We start from the raw sequence: 13,578 nt of genomic DNA, 5'->3' as shown, positions 1-13,578 counted from the left end.
ACCCCCCTATGTCACATTTCTCATCCCCCTCCATGTCACATTTCTCATCCCCCTCCATGTCACATCACGCCCTCCTTTTTACATCACCCCCACCGGGGGGGGGGGCGACAAAATGTAGCTTCGCTTGTGTGTGCAAAAATCCTTGCACCGGCCCTGGGCCCAGTCAAAGTCCAGACCTAAATCTCATTGAGAATCTGTGGCAAGACTTGTAAATTGCTGTTAACAGGCGCTGTTCATACAGTCTGACTGAGGTTGAGCTATTTTGCAAAGAATTACGGGCAAAAATTTCAGCCTGTAAATGTGCAAACTGTTAGAGACATACCCCCAAATTCTTGCAGCTGTAATTGCAGTGAAAGTATTGACTCATGGGGGTTGAATACATATGCATGCCGCACTTTTCAGATTTTTATTTATAACATTTTTTGAAAACCAGGTATCTTTTTCTTTTCACGTCACACACAGTGACGGATTATAATTGGGGTGTTTGGGTCTGTGGCACCGGGCCCGGCATCGCTGGGGGGCCCAACGCCGACCCAAACGCCCACAAACTACGGCGGGACACGGGAGCGCATAGTTCCCTGCCCCGCCGCCGTCCGCCGATCACCGCCATAGGCTTCAGGCCTAGTAGGCCTGAAGCCAATGCGATAGTAAAATCCTGACGCAGACGGGCGTGATGATGTTATTGCGCCTATGCGCCTGACGTGTGTGCTCAACGCACCTGGCGCCTGCACCATCTACGAGTGAGCGCCGACTGGGACACAGGTAAGTATTTTTTATTTATTTTTTTGTGTGCCAACTTTGGGAGACATTACTGAAGGGACAGTGGGGGGCAAACTACTACATGGGGGCAAACTACTAGTGTGGGGGACAATTAATAATGTGGGGGCAAATTACTACCATGGGGGGAATTAATACTGTGAGGGCAGTGTTGATAAATTAATACTGTGGGGGCAGTGTGGAGAAATCAATACTGTGGGGGCAGTGTGGGAGAAATTACTATATGGGGCAGTGTGGGGGAAATTACTGTGAGGGGGCAGTGTGGGGGAAATTACTATATGGGGATAGTGTGGGTGGAAATTACTATATGGGGCAGTGTGGGGGAAATTACTATATGGGGCTGTGTGGGGGAAATTACTACATAGGATCAGTGTGGGGGAAATTACTGTATGGGGACAGTGTGGTGGAAATTACTATATGGGGCAGTGTTTAATTTGTCACCTGCAGTCCTATGTAACAGCCCAGATAACAGTGATAACCTTCTGTGTACAGATAATGTAGTAGATGTTCCATGCAGTCCTATGTAACACCCCACATAACACAATAGTTCACTGTGTTATGTGGGGTGTTACATAGGACTGCAGGTAACATCTATCAAATCTGTACTCATAGAGTTATGAGATGGTGGAGGTCCGACTCCTGGCACCCCCACCAATCAGCTGTTTGAGGAGACCGCGATGTCCCAGTGAGCGCCGCAGCCTCTTTGCTCCTTACCAAGCACAGCGCTGTCCATTTGATAGCACTGTGCTTAGTATTGCAGCTCAGCCCCAATCACTCAGATGGGACGGAGCTGCACCTAGACCATGTGAACGATGTCATATGGCCTAGGAAGAGACTTTGGCGCTTACGAAGCACCGCAGCCTCTTCATACATAAAAAAATAAAAATAAAATGGAGGGGTGGCCCGAGTTGGGTAGACAGCCCCGGGCCTATCATGCACTTAATCCGCCCCTGTTTATGGCCCAGAATTTGGCCATGTAAAAGGACTCTTAGCTTTACTGAATGTGACGATCCCAGCAGTTGGACCCTACTTATCAGACTTTTATGACCTACAGTAAAACCCCTAAAATTGCTGTGACAACTAGAAAACCCCATGTAATTTCTTATCTGAAAGCATAATGTCTGAATCTGTTGCATTATACAGTAAGATAAAAGGTTGGAAGTTGCATGTCCCACTGAATGAGAACAGGCCATGCATTGGTCAGGTGAGTACTGTAGATCTCCATGATCCTGTGTGATCGGACGTTGTCACCGATCTTCCAGACCAATTACAGTCCTCTGTAGGTTACCCTCCACCTCATCCCTCTAATCTCTGGCTCGGCACTTAGCAATAAATAAGCACCAAGAAATAACTAGTGTGATTTCTGCAAGCAAGTTGTAGTTAAGAACACATGCTCAGAAAGCTGGTTGTTAAAGGGTTTTTCTGAGATTTTGATATCTGATCGGTGGAGATCCGACACCCGGGAGCCCTGCCGATCAGCTGTTTGAGAAGGCAGTGGAGCGCCGCCTCTTTCTCCGTGCTTATCAAGCACAGCGCCGTACATTGTATAATGGTGAAGACGGCCGCACGAAGGCCATCTACTGTCTGGAACTGTTGTCCATTTTTGTAAACTTCCCTTCCCATCCATCCCCAAAGGTTCTCAATTGGATTTAGATCAGGGGAACCCAGGATGGGCCAAAAGAGTGATGTTATTCTCCTGGAAGAAGTCCCTTGTCCTGCAGGCATTGTGTACTGTAGCGTTGTCCTGTTGAAAAACCCAGTCATTACCACACAGAAGAGGGCCCTCAGTCATAAGGAATGCTCTCTGTAACATCTGGACATAGCCAGCGGCCGTTTGACGCCCCTGCACTTCCTGAAGCTCCATTGTTCCACTGAAGGAAAAAGCACTCCAGACCATTATGGCGCCCCCTCCACTGTGGCGTGTAGAAAACATCTCAGGTGGGATCTGCTTGTCATGCCAGTAACGTTGGAAACCTTCAGGACCATCAAGGTTAGATTTTTTCTCATCAGAGAATAAAACTTTCTTCCACCTTTGAATGTCCCATGTTTGGTGCTCTCTTGCAAAGTCCAAACGAGCAGTTCTGTGGCGTTCAAGGAGACGAGGTCTTTGAAGACGTTTTTCGTTTTTGAAGCCCTTCAGTCTCAGATGCCGACTGATGGTTATGGGGCTGCAGTCAGCACCAGTATAGGCCTTAACTTGGGTCGAGGATCGTCCAGTGTCTTGACGGACAGCCAATTGGATCCTCCGGCTCAGTGCTGATGAATTTTTTTGGGTCTTCCACTTGACTTTTTTGTTCCATAACCCTCAGGATCATTTAAGAAATTCCAAATGATTGTCTTACTGCTTCCCACCTCAGCAGCGATGGCGCGCTGTGAGAGACCCTGCTTATGCAGTTGAACAACCCGACCACGTTCAAAAAGGGAGAGTTTTTTTGCCTTTGCCATCACAACGTGTGACTACCTGACAGAAAATGACAATGAATACACATCTTTGCACAGATTTGGCCTTTTAAAGGCATGTGGTCCTAAACTTTTGATCAGCTGAAAAACAGCCTGTTTCAGTTTAATAGTTATTTTCAATTAATTGAATGCTCAAAAAATGTTTTGTCTCACTCTCATTTCTTCTTGTTGCATGTTAAAGCTCTACTTGGAACCTTGTTAAGATCCAATGTAAAATATGATTTTTTGCCATTTTTCAAGTGGTCTTAAACTTTTGATCAGCACTGTATCACAGTATGTTCTTCCGAGCTCCAAAGCTCTAATGTATTCCATTACGGTATATACAGTGAGGAACAGAAGTATTCGAACACCCTGCGATTGTGCAAGTTCTCCCACTTAGAAATCATGGAGGGATCTGAAATTCACATTGTAGGTGCATTCCCACTCTGAGAGACAAAATTTAAAAAAAAAAATTCAGATTTTTTTAAAATTATTTTTAAAGTATTTATTTGTCTTGCTTAACATAAGTATTTGAACACCATAGAAACAGCAAGAATTCTGCCTCTCAAAGACCTGTTACTGTGCCTTTAAAAGGTCCACCTCTACTCAACTCATTAATCTAACTTAATAGCACCTGTCTGAGCTCTTTAAAGACCCCTGTCCATCCCACAGCCAGTCAGGCGCCAACTATTACCATGGGCAAGACCAAAGAGCTGTTAAAAGAGACACTAGAGACAAAATTGGCTGGAAAGGGCTACGGGGCAATTGCCAAGCAGCTTGGTGAAAATAGATCAACTATTGGAACAATTGTTAGAAAATGGAAGAGGCTAAAGATGACTGTCAGTCTGCCTTGGACTGGGGCTCCATGCAAGATCTCACCTCGTGGGCTATCACTGATAATAAGAAAGGTGAGGAATCAGCCCAGAACTACAAGGGAGGAGCTGGTCAATGACATGAAGAGAGAAGGGACCACAGTTTCAAAGGTCACTGTCGGTAGAACACTACGCTGTCATGGTTTCAAATCATGCATTGCACGGAAGTTCCCCTGATCAAGTCATCACATGTCCAGGCCCGTCTGAAGTTTGCCAATGAAAATCTGGATGATCCAGAGGAGGCATGGGAGAAAGTCATATGGTCAGATGAGACCAAAGTAAAACTTTTTGGTCTAAACTTCACTCGTCGTGTTTGGAGGAAAAAAAAGGATGAGTTGCATCCCAAGAACACCATCCCTACTGTGAAGCATGGGTGTGGTAACATCATGTTTTGAGGGTGCTCTTCTGCAAAGGGGACAGGACGACTGCACTGTATTAAGGAGAGGATGAATGTTTTATTTATTGTGAGAATTTGAGCAACAACCTCCTTCGCTCAGTCAGAGCATTGAAGTGAGGCCGGACTAGGACTTTAGTAAGGGGAGGCCGACATGATGGGTTTTGGGGCGAAGGGCCAGCCAGCAAAGGGTTAAAGTAGCAGTTACAGAGGGTGGGTCGCCAGCATGGCGGAGGCTGGGATGCAGTTAGCCAACAGTGTGACGTCGTCCAGAAGTAATGCATCTATGGGGTCCAGTAATGAGCGGCAGGAATCAGGACCATCGTCTGCGGGGTTCACATGGCCCAGGTAGCCAGGTGAGACAGCATTGGGGTCACTCATTTCGCTAGTTAACTGCCCAGGGGTGGCGGGTTTGGGGGGCAGCAAAAATAATTAATTGGGGGTTAGGGGCAATTATTGTGTGGGTTGGCGGGTTGGGGTTCTGGGTTAGGGGTGTCAGGTGCAACTCCGCTACAGGCATTGGGTGTTGGAGCAGTGAGGCGGCAGGGTGTTCGGCACCTAGCGCTGGGGGTTCGGTATCAGTACAGACTCAGGCAGGCGGCGAGGACGACAGGCCTAGGGTGGACGATGCGGCGAGAAGGGAAGTGTACGTCTGCTTTGAAGGCCCATTAGGGGCGCATTTGAAGCAGGAAGTGCGGGAGCGGATTTGGAAAGGGGAATATGTAGATATTTTTTCTCTTCTCCTCTTAGAGCGTTTTAATTTAGATAGGAGTAAGAAGGATGAGGGTAAAAAGGAGGATGAGGAAAAGCGCCGGTATTGTTTGATCCCACGCACTTTCGCAAATTGGTTGCAGGCATTCGCCATTTTAACAAGTGTGATTGGGGAAAAGTCGCCGGAATATTGTTCCGCACTTTTCTGCTATTTGGATGCGATAGGGAAGGCTTACAGGGTCTATGGGCGTTCGGATTGGCTCAGGAATGACAAGCAATTTACACAAAGGAAGGCGGTACGCCCTAGCATTCGGTGGGACCACAAGGACATTTGGTTGTGGATGAGGGTAACGGCGCTGGTGAGACCTGGGCAGTCCTTTTGGGGGGAACTGGGAGGGTCGGGTGTGTCCAGTTTTGCAACAGCATCTGCCAAGGGCTTGTGCTTCCTGTTTAATGAAGGGAGCTGCAAGTTCGGGGCTAAATGCAAATTCAAGCATGAGTGTTCGTCATGCGGAGGAAGTCATGGGGCCAGCCGCTGCTTCAAAGGTGGCAGACAAAAAGGGGGTGAGGCCGCTGCAAAAGGGACTGCCTCCAGTTCGGGTGGAAGGGATGTAGCGGTATCTAAGTAGATACCCTGATCAGCAAGCGGCGGACTTCTTAAAGAGGGGTTTCATGTGGGGGTTTAGTATCCCGTCGACCCCGTTGCTGTTAGAAAAAATCTGCACTCGGTGTTAGAGCACCCGGAGGGGGTGTTTGATAAATTGGCCAAGGAAGTTTCATTGGGGTGGATGGATGGGCCTTTTTCGGATCCACTGTTGGGTAACTTACAGGGGGGGTGGGTGCAAGCGATCAATGGTTTGACCGCTTCATCACCTCCAGTGGTTCGGTTATTACAACATTTGGTTTTACTTTGTATATCGCTCAATGCTTGGATTGTGGCGGTTCATGTGCCTGGGGTTTCTAATAGCATTGCGGATGCATTTTCTCATTCGCAGTGGGAGAGATTCGGCAACTGGCCCCAGAAGAGGATACAGAGGGTTTGGTGTGTCCGGAGTCCCTGTGGGAGCTCTTGGAGGTACGGTAGAGGGTCTTTTGCGGGAATCGTTAAGTGCGGGTACATGGGCAGCTTATGTTAAGGCGTGGCGCAATTGGGAACAGTGGTGTGAGGAATTGGGAGTTAGGGTGGATGAAGGGGAAGTCCCGTTGTTACTATTCTTGGGGAATGCCAGAGAACAAGGTTGGTCGGTAGCGCAGCTGAATAGTAGTATGGCGGGTTTGGCTTTTGGTTTTAAATTACGGGGTTTGACGGTTTTTCCTGGTTCGGCAAGTATTGAGGGGTTGGAGAAGGGGGAAGTGGGCGGAGGATAGAAGGAGGCGTGTGTCATGTGCACTGTTGTTACGGATTGGTTTTCAGGTGGGTTCTGTGTGCAGGTCTGTAAGCGAAGAGCAGTTGTTTCAGTTAGCGTTTTCACTGGCGTTCTTCGGGGCGTTTCGATTGGGTGAGTTAGTGTGCAAAAATGTTCGGTGTGTGGGTGGTTTGTATGGAGAGGATGTAGACCTTTATCATGACAGGGTCATGGTACGGATTTGAGTATCTAAAACAGATATGGAGGGTAGAGGTTGCAGTGTTAGTTTATTTGCGGTTCCTGGGTGCTTGTTATGTCCGTTTAGGTGTTTGCAGGAATACAGAAGGGGCACAAGTTTCGTGGGTGGCCCCCTGCTTAGGCATGAAGATGGGTCGTTCTTGTCGCGCTTCCAGTTCGTGGCGGTTTTTAAGAAGTGCTTGCGAGCTTTGGAAATGGATTCCATGGATTTCACGGGTCATTCCTTCAGGATCGGTGCAGCAATGGAAGCAGCTAGGCTAGGTATGATAAAGTGATTAAATGGATTGGTATATGGGAATCGGCCTGTTTTAAGTCATATGTTAGGTTAGGGGAATGGTAATTGTAAAGTGGTGTTGTTTAATCTGGTTCTACTTTTGTCTTTGTGTTTCAGGGGGTCCCGCAGCGCTGGTTTGGATTCTAGGGCACTCGTTCATTTTTTGGGGGGCTCTGAGGGTGGATGTGCGGCCAAACGGGCGCCAATTGGGCTTTGAGAGGGATGTTGCGGTATTAAGGTTGCTCGGGTCTAGAGGTATGTTATGGGGTAGTGTCTTGCAGGAAGTGCATTGTTTTGCACATTTGGATCAGCCCCCTGACAACTTAGTGTTACATGTCGGGGGAAATGACTTGGGAGTGCGGCTGTGTAGGGAGCTGATCAGGGATTTATTGCGTTTGTGGTCCCTTTTCCCGGCTCTGGTAACAGTGTGGTCGGATATAGTGCCTCGTAAGAGGCGCGATCGGTGGAACGTATTAATAAGGCGAGGATAAAGGTAAACAGGGCAATTGGGAGGTTCATGGCCAGGAACGGGGCTGTGGCGGTCAGGCATTCCAAGTTGGAGTCAGGTAGTGGTGGATTTTTGAGAGCTGATGGAGTGCACCTCAACGCAGTGGGTATCGTCCTGTGGTTACTGGGTCTGCAGGGAGGTATTGAGAGGGTGTTAAGGTTGTGGAGGAACGCGCAAGCTTTAGGGTAGTAGGGTTCAAGCTGAGCGTTGTTGGCGGTGGGAGGTATTTATTATTATTATTATTATTATTATTATTAATAAAAAAGGCTGCTGTGGCCGATTTAATCGGACTGGTGGCTCTGCGTGTGTTTTCCTTCTGGTGAGGTGGGAACATGGTGAAGTTAAGGGGATTATAGAGGCCCTGAGAAAATAACCAATAACCTAATCAAGATGGGTCGTGGCTGGGTCTTCCAACATGACAACGACCCGAAGCACACAGCCAGGATAACCAAGGAGTGGCTCCGTAAGAAGCATATCAAGGTTCTGGAGTGGCCTAGCCAGTCTCCAGACCTAAATCTAATAGAACATATTTGGAGGGAGCTGAAACTCCGTATTGCTCAGTGACAGCCCCGAAACCTGACAGATCTAGAGGAGATCTGTGTGGAGGAGTGGGCCAAAATCCCTGTTGCAGTGTATGCAAACCTGGTCAAGAACTATAGGAAACGTTTGACCTCTGTAATTGCAAACAAAGGCTTCTGTACTAAATATTAACACTGATTTTCTCAGGTGTATTAACAATGTGATTTCCTGATTTTTTTTATATTTATTCTGTCTCTGCACCTACAATGTGAATTTCAGACCCCTCCATGATTTCTAAGTGGGAGAACTTGCAAAACCGCAGGATGTTCAAATATTTCTGTTCCTCACCGTATAAAAAAAGTGGCAATGCAGAGAAAATAAATAGAATTTGAAATGTTAATCATGGATGCATATTCTTTAAGAGAATGTAAGAGAAATGGATAGAAATACCCAGTTGCCTTGACGACTGACTTTAATGTTCTCTCTATTTGAATGAAAAGTAAAATGTATGTTGTCCTATAGAGGAACTAAAAGTGAAATTAGATTTTACAACAAAATGTGAAAGCTTTACCTGGTTTTCTTTTCACTCATTTGGGATGTCCAGCCGGAATACTTTTTTTTTTTTGGGTGATTGCCGCCTATTCGTTCTACCTCTACAATCAAACATTTTTTTTTTTCTATATGGGGCAGAATGGGTTACAAAAAAAAAGAAAAGAAATTAGAAGTATTACTCACCTCATGGCTCCTCTGCTACTGCGCCAAGCTGGGATCGGAAAGATGAGAACAGTGGGGATCCATTAAGCATCAGAACGCCAACAGAGAGGGATCGGTGAGTAACACTTAATTTTTTATTTTTTTACCCATTCTGCCCATATATAAAAATGTTAATCCTGCCAGGCAACACCTTAATAATGTTTTATGGAGATGATCCGGCAGCTTGATCAGGCATAAATGCCGGCTGCGGGCGGACAAAAAACACTGCATGCATTCATATAGTCAATAGGGATCTGGCAGTGATCGCCATCAGGGCGGCGGACATGTGACTATTGAAAACTGAGGTCACAACTGTCTGAAAACTAGTAACAGATTCTGAAGCCCTCAAATATTAAAAATATTAAAATTTAATAAGTTTAGGCAAATGGCGAATTCAGATAAAGCTAATTAATACTGTATGTATGAAAGTCAGAAAAGTTTCTATGTTGAGGACAGGATCTTCATTAGGGTCAAGGTCAGGATATAGTATATACATTGGGGCAGAAAAACTAAATGGAACCAGCCTTACCGTACAGTACCATACTGTACAGAGGCACTATTAGGCAACCAATCAGCACATGTAGATGAATAGTACAGGTCTTTTACAAGTGAAATGACTGGCTGGAAATGGCTGGAACTTCCTGTCACAGGAGGCACTGATCCAGACTGTTTGTGGCATTGCATATGTGGAGACTGCTGTAACTTGAGGGACCACTATAAGGCATCCATTTTAATCAGTGTAGAACCAAAAGTACAAAGCTTTTTACAGACTTTTACGTACATAAATTTTTTTCAAAGTTCCCTCTACTGGAATGTATGAATTGGGTCGACTTGCCACCTTTGGCTTGTTACTAGGAGTTTGAATTTTAGTATACAGTAGTATCCCTGGAATCTAGGGTACTGAATAGGGTCAATACCAATGTCACTGGTGGTTTAGGACAGTGGAGGGATAAATGTAAGCACTCCTTGTGGCCCTAGGCAGGGAATGTCATCATTGCATAATGTCAGCAGTATCCCTGCTGGTCTTGGGAATTAAGGTGTCAATATCAGAATCCCTGGTGGTCTAGTGTGGTGAAGAAGTCAAAGGGGTTGTCTTACTTCAGCAAATGGCATTTATCATATAGAGAAAGTTAATAGAAGGCACTTACTAATGTATTGTGATTGGCCATATTGCCTCCTTTGATGGCTTGATTCATTTTTCATTGCATTATACACTGCTCGTTTCCAGGGGTTACGACCACCCTGCAATCCAGGAGCGGTAGCCGTGCTGGGCCTGGGTTGGTGAGTAACCCACTAGATGTCAAGTCTGTTTAAAGGGGTTGTCTCACTTCAGCAAATATGCGCAGTGAAGGGATGGAGACCGCCAGGAAGATGGGCAATCTATCTTCCTTCCCTTTACTGTGCATTTACAGAATGCAATTCCATGAGACTTCAGGGACTGCCTGGCCGATACATCAGAGACGTGGAGGCGCGGCATGGGAGATGGGAGCCTTTGGTCGCAACGGCACCGCCCTTGTTGCACCTGGGGGGTAATTTACATATTATAAAAAAGTCTTGACGATGGGACTTGGTCTTACACGTGCAGAGGGACAGCTGCCGACGATTCACATAGTGTCCTGTGGTGACATATGCCGTTTAAGAATAGAGGGAGTTCAATGACAAGGACAGGGTTCACTCTGCGTTGGGGCAGATCAAAGCGCTCTGCCCAATGATAGTAAGAGATCTCTCTGAGCGTTGACAGACATACATTCTTACCAGCAATTATTATTCCTACTGTAAATGGTGGTACCGACATCCCTGTATCAATTATCGGGCACTGAGTTCACTTACCTGCCGGGTCGCCACCCTGAGTTATATTAGTGTTTAAGGGGGCAGTGGACTTCCAGTAAGTAATCTCTTAATATTATTGTCATCCTCTTGCCATTCTGAAATGGCGGTTTACAGGGAACCTTCAACTGCGCGACAAATGCTTAGAAGATGGGCGTTCGTTCTGGATCCATTTCTATTAGTTTTGAGCACAAGGGTTAATGTAACGTGACTCTGAACATTACCCGGAAGACCATAGGCGCATTCATTTGCCCATCCATGTTTTCTGGATGCCTGCTATGTAAATGCACTTTCTGAATATCATTGACTTGCAAGTATGATTACACCTTTAGGATAAGGGGTTTATGATTTCAGGAAGTGAGCAAGTCTCACTGCCACAAACAGCTAAGTAACCCGTCTAGACATTCATAATTACTGGAATTTTTATTGCAAACACTGGCATGCTCATTTTATGTAATCACGCTCACATTACCAGAGGCTAATATTTCACATTTTAATTCACTATAAAGAGTTAACCCTTTGGTATTATTGGAGTTACGCTGCATTGGAATATCTAAAAGGAATGGAATTATGTGGCCATATGGTGAGTAATATGCATCCAGCACATCACAAACTGCCCTGTGCAAACGAGGTCTAACGCTCCATTTCCAGCTTACAATTTAGTCCAAGAGCGTTCTATATCATAGAGAGGGCAAAGTCAAGGTTGGTCACCTTCTCTTCGCTATTAGGGCTCATGCACACAATCCGCAAAAAATACGGATGACGTCCGTGCGCATTCCGTATTTTGTGGATAGGAACAGCTGGCCCCTAATAGAACACTCCTATCCTTGTCCGTAATGCGGACAATAATAGGACATGTTCTATTTACTTGCGGAACGGACATACGGAATGCACACAGAGTAATTTCCATTTTTTTTTGCGGACCCATTGAAATTAATGGTTCCACATATGGTAAACAAACAAAACGGAATGGACACGGAAATAAAATACATTCGTGCGCATGAGCCCTTAGGTACTGAAATTCCTTCCTCCATTGGCTCGGCAATTTTAGCAACACAAGGGTCGTGGCTGCCACTACACAGTATTAGACCGTCTGCACACAAGTGCAGGTGAATGCACAAAGGATCCAGTGCATGAATTTCCGTGCATTTCTATAGCATATCCGCAATTTCTAACAGCGGTTTATGGCGCGGATTAGATGCAGTTTTGCCGGCAGATCTCACCCATCATTGTATAAGGTTGAAATCCGCAAAACATAATTGACATGCTGAGGATATGGAAATCCACACAGCAGGTCCATTTCCGACTAGAAAAAATTTGAAAGAGGACATAGTTTTAAATTAAAGGGGCAAAGGTTTAAAAGTAATATCAGGAAGTATTACTTTTCTGAGAGAGTAGTGGATGCATGGAATAGCCTCCCTGCAGAAGTGGTAGCTGCAAATACAGTGAAGGAGTTTAAGCATGCATGGGATAGGCATAAGGCCATCCTTCATATAAGATAGGGCCAGGGGCTATCCATAGTATTCAGATATATTGGGCAGACTAGATGGGCCAAATGGTTCTTATCTGCCGACACAGTCTATGTTTACACTTTGCTAGTACTGTACTACACAGGCGTTTTTCTGCACGGAAAAACAGCACGTATTCCGCAACGTGTGCAGGTGGCCTTAATGTTCTGTTACATAAGAAAACTGGTATGTTTCAGAAGAAAAAAAAATCAAACCAGGGGAACCCATGCTTATATGCTCTGCCCACTTCTCCAGTTCCCTTTCACACAGAAACAAAGATCATGGGGGTCATTTACGACGGGCACTATGGCAGTTTTTGGTGTAAAAAGGAGCAAGACCCTAAATGAATTTTTTTTTTACACCCATGTCACAATATTTTGTCACAAGGGCATTTTTTGCGCCATGCTCGCCACTTGGGAGTGGCAGGAGCTGGGACATTGGGCCCCAAACATTTACTATGTTTTATGTGCGCAAACAGGCATAAAAGCGGAGCCTCATCATAGATTAGGCACTTTCTCCGCCAGCCCAGGGATAAACAAAGACCGTAAAACGCTGTTCTTTGTAAATTACTCAGTTGAAATAGCCTTTGTGTCTGTGTGTATCTAGTGGAGACATGGACTAATGTGAGTGGTTACCATACATGTACCATGCTACTGAATATGCTGCTGCTAGATAAATATCAATACATAATTATATAGGACCTATATTACCTTTAAAGCCGCTTTCACAAGTCCGTGAATGTGATGAAATCCGTGACTGTGAACAATCCATGTTTGGTCCGTTTTTTTGTCCTCCGTGTGTCAACCGTTTTGCACGGAAATGGCTAGGCTGATAATTGGCTTGCAGAGCATCTCTTAGCGATGATCCGTGAAGACCATGGGCCTATCATTGATGGCTTCTGTGTTTTGTTCGTGGTTTTCACGGACGCATAGATTATAACGTGCGTGAGGGATCCATAAACACAGACAAAAATAGGGCATGCTTCCATGGCCTGTTGAAAACCAATGATGTATGAATACATACGTCAAAGTCAATGGATGCGTGAGCAGTCCATAGAGACCACGGACAGCACATGTCCACGTGTCACTGAGGTGTGAAAGAGGCCTTACTCAACGGAAACCAGTTGCTAATTATACTTACACAGGTAGTTAGTAGTGAGGCTAGAACATGGAATATCCATTAGATTTGCAAAACACGCACACCCAGCCTACCTGAATGTGTCAGCAACCCATGCGCACAGTAATGCGTAAAAAAAAATATGCCCAGGGCACAGACCAGTGAAGTAAACATTGTTTAATACAAGTTGGCACTAAAGCGCCATATGAAATTTATAGGTGATGACAGATTCCCGCCTACTGCTGCTTCACAAAACACGAGGGCTTTGTCAAGGTA

The sequence above is a fragment of the Bufo bufo genome, chromosome 6 (assembly GCF_905171765.1).
Source record: "Bufo bufo chromosome 6, aBufBuf1.1, whole genome shotgun sequence".
Lineage (NCBI taxonomy): Eukaryota > Metazoa > Chordata > Amphibia > Anura > Bufonidae > Bufo > Bufo bufo.
This window is presented reverse-complemented; position numbering follows the sequence as displayed.